This window comes from Salvelinus namaycush, chromosome 1, assembly GCF_016432855.1.
Source record: "Salvelinus namaycush isolate Seneca chromosome 1, SaNama_1.0, whole genome shotgun sequence".
NCBI classification, from domain to species: Eukaryota; Metazoa; Chordata; class Actinopteri; order Salmoniformes; family Salmonidae; genus Salvelinus; species Salvelinus namaycush.
The window spans coordinates 47,745,889-47,750,052 of NC_052307.1; the positions used below are offsets into that span (position 1 = coordinate 47,745,889).

The following is a 4,164-nucleotide window of genomic DNA, read 5'->3' on the forward strand; positions in this document are numbered from 1 at the left end:
AACAATTTATGAATTCATATAAGCAAATCAGTTTAAATAAATTCATTACGCCCTAATCTATGGATTTCACATGATTGGGCAGGGGTGCAGCCATGGGTGGGCCTCGGATGGCATAAGCCCACCCACTTGGGAGCCAGGCCCAGGCCCAGCCAATCAGACTTAGTTTACCCCCACAACAGGGCTTTATTGAAGTTAGAAATACTCCTCAGTTTCATCAGCTGTCCGGGTAGCTGGTCTCAGACGATCCCACAAGTGAAGAAGCCGGATGTGGAAGTCCTGGGCTGGCGTGGTTACACGTGGTCTGCGGTTGTGAGGCCGGTTAGACGTACTACCAAATTATCTCAAATGAATTGCTGTCTGCCACACACCAACACACGCACAAACACCCTCCTAAGACATCAGTGGAAAAAAGTCCCATATCATGTCTTGCAGTTTCATGTGGTAAAAGCTGCATTTGATCTTTCATCTAGCAACTTTCCTAGTCTGTGATGTTTGTGTGTGTGTAGATGGGACAGAGATTTTGCTTAAAACAAACAGGAAGTCTGAGGAATGAGTGGAGAGAAGAAGAGCTTTTACCTACTATCAGTCTGTCGTACATCATTGGTTTGGCTGAAAGGGAAACTATATGGAACTCCCATCCTACACAAACCGGTTCTACAGTACCACTTCTAATGGGGATCTTCCACAAACATATTCTATAACAAAACCTATTTTAACAGATCATTATTGAAGCTCTGGAGGTGTAGTGTGTCCAGTTCCTATACACATTTCTCAAATCCAGCAGATTTAAAAACCCTTACCACGTTCTTCCTCTGGTACTACGGTATTCATGCGTTCCTTATCCTGAAAGATAGAAAACATATTTTAACTTTGAACGAGTCATTGCTAAAAAGCACTATGATGGGCATTAGGCTATGTTACGGTAGCTTTGTGTTTGTTAATATGATCGGTGTGTGTGTGTGGATTTGAAATATGTGTGTGTGTGAGCACATGTGAGAGATGTGTGCATGTGACAGGCGTGTGTGTAGTGTGTGTGACATGCTTGTGTGTGTGTCTCTCTCTTTGTCTCAATACCAGTTGGCTGGAGGGCCGAGGAGGCAGGTTCCTCATCAGTTCGTCAATCTTGTCGAACCTCTTGGCCATGGCCTGGACCTCAGCATGCAGCTCCTTGTACTCGGAATACTGGTCTTTGAACACAGCCTTGTACTGGTCCCTCTCCTCCTCCATACGGATGGTCGGGTACTCTGTTGACACAGGAAATAGGAAGTGACGGTCGTCAACAACAACGGGTGCATCTCAATAGTCTCAAATGGCTTTTTTGTCCCTTATACACTCATCTGCACATTTACGTAGTAGGGATGCAGTGTAGGCTTTTATGTAGAAACTCATTTCTACCTCCTGGGCAGAGAGAGAGAGAGAAAGAAAAACAGTAGGACTGTGGCTGTGGCCCTGGTGGGCTGGAGTTCTGCACCATATAACCATAGATAGATAATAGTTTAGTGAGAAGCAGAGGGTCACAGTCAGCTACCCTTTAGTACTAAAGATCCATACATGTATTTATGCAAGGAAGTTCCATTGAGACCGAAGTATATTTTTTCCAAAGGAGCCCTTCACAAAAATGCATGAAATACAAAGTACATAAGGAACCAGAGATACAAATGACAACAAACAAATGCAGGAGCATGATATATAAAAAACATGTACATCAGTCTGAGAACAGGTGGTTAGTACTCACGCCCCATAGTCTGCGATGACCACAGGTTTGGGGATGTGTCCTGAGCATCTCTGGCTCCATCATCAGAGGGATGGCTGGGGAGGCAACGTGGCTGTCCAACACCTCTGGGATCATCTGGAGGGTGGGGAGAGTGGTCTGCTCTGAGGCCCTGGATCTGCCTAGCTGTGGAAGGATGGGGAAGGGAGGTATGGTTACTGTGTTGTCAGCAGGGTTGGGGTCCATTCCATTTAATTCAGAAAGTAAACCAAATCATTCCAATTCTTATTGAAAAGCTTCAAAGAGTTGGAATTTCAGAGTACTTCCTGAGTTGACTGGAAATGGAATTGACTCTAACCTTCGTTTTCATTATGCATTATCAGTTTAATGGAATGAAGAGTGACATTTCCCCTTGGGGATTATAATATTTTCTACTACTGTACTAAGTGACTTCACCTTGTCAGGGAAAATCCACTGGTTTTCATCTTAGAACAAAATGACAAATGGGAAAGGGTGAGGCAACGGATGTCATATAACACAAGAATTTTGTGTGTCCCGCCCTCACCTCCTGTGCCAGCCCATCCCACCTCAGCCCTGCCTTGTGACGCCACAGCTTCAGACACACGCCGGTGGCCACAAAATAGATCAACATGTTAACAAACAGGAAGATAATGGCGGCGGTCTGGCCGGCCTCTGAGCAGCAAAACGCCCCGTTAACACCATTATTGAAGGCGGGGTAGTTACACAGCCCACCTCTGGTCGGGTCCCTGACGTAGACTCCCCCTGCTGCCATGTAGAGCTCCCCCAAGGTCAGGTTAATCACACACTCAGTCAGGGGCCACCAGGACGAGTCTAGGAGGATGGTACGGTACATGGTCATCCCCAGGACTAGCATAATGACGGTCACTATCCAGGCCAGCCCGGCCACCACTAGAACGAAGGGGGACTTAGGTCCAGTGTAGCTAACCGATCCACTGCCCCCGAAGGCTGCCATGCCACCCGCTAAACCCCCGAACATCAGTGGCTGGGAGTAGCCAAACATGTTGAACCACTCGTTGTCCTTGTGCACGTAGGCGCACGCCCAGGCAAAGACGGCAGCACCCAGTAAGAGCTCCACACAGGCCAGGATGCGCAGTAACCCCGCCCAGGACTTCATATAGGCATAGCGCTGGTGGTATTCGTCCACCCGCTCGCTGTAGGTCATGACCGAGCGGAAGATGTGATCCGAGACGGTCTCGAAGGCTTCGGCTCCTAGCAACATGGCGTCGCGTTCTTTTTTTTTGAGTTTTAGCTGCCCCTTGAGCCTCTGTACGGGTCCAGGTAAGAGCCGGGGAGGGAGGGAAAGGGGGGAGGGGAGCAGGGGACACCTCTAGTGGTTCCTGATTTGAGGTAATCTTTTTCCGTCACAGGCGGGGAGGGAGGCGGGGGTAAGGAGAAGGGCTGCTGCTACCGCGGATACTGTTGCCGCGGAATAAGTTATTGACGAAGTCAGGAATGAATCGGTGGACGGGTTTGATGTCCATGGCCATGCTGACATTGTCCAGGAATTTTGAGGCGCCATCGCTAGGGGGGTAGAAGTCAAGGCCCATGGGAGGCTGGTCCGGGAGGGGAGGAGGGGGCAGGGGTTCAGAGCTCACAGCCAGGTCTGCCCCCCTGAGGCCCCCAAGAGGTTGTGAAGGAGGAGGTGGGCCCTGGTCCCTCCATAAGAAGCACACAGGGACCTGGTCATAGTGAGGTTCTGCATCTCAGACCAGGTCGAAGCGGCCGGAAGAGTTACCTCCAGCAGACACGGGGACTCACTGATCTCTGCCCTAGTACAGACAAACACACAAAGAGAGGCTGCAATTAGAACATGCTGGTATAAATATATTACCAAAAGATGAGCCATTAGGTTCACCCCATCAGCACTAGCAGCATGGAATGTGATACCCCATTTGAACTTGTAAGCCAGGCATGTAGGACTACAGCAATGACAATTGGTCCCTTTTCTTTGAGAAGACCTTTTTCCTTGATGACAATATTAGTAGTTGTGTGTGTGTACAGTAGTTGCATGCAAACTACCTTGAATTATGTATGTTTGAATGCTTGAGATTCCTGGGTGTTGAACGTAGAGACCATGGCAAGAGAACAATAGGCCTACCAGATAAGCTGTTAACACACAGATCACACAAATAACCTACACGCCTCTAATTCACCCAAACCTCATGTGGAATTGAGATTCACTGATTTATTGTTGTTTCTGATCCATATACTCCCAGTCGATGTGCACGTAAATAAGGAATTCCCTTGACCACTCCCACAAATTGGGGGAAGCTAACATTTTTTCCCATTCATCCCCATTGTAAAAGAGCCAACTTCTTTGTCGATTTTTTTTGTTATACAGAAATAACAAAACATGCCGAAAAGTTGTTGTTCAATGTACATGTAACCAGGTCAAAAATCCTGACCTACGG

General features: G+C 47.9%; 1 pseudogene; it reads right to left on the minus strand.

The window, feature by feature from the left end:
• Nucleotides 1-786: 786 nt before the first annotated feature.
• Nucleotides 787-3,507, minus strand: LOC120051946 (annotated as a pseudogene).
• Between the last annotated feature and the right edge of the window lie 657 nt (nt 3,508-4,164).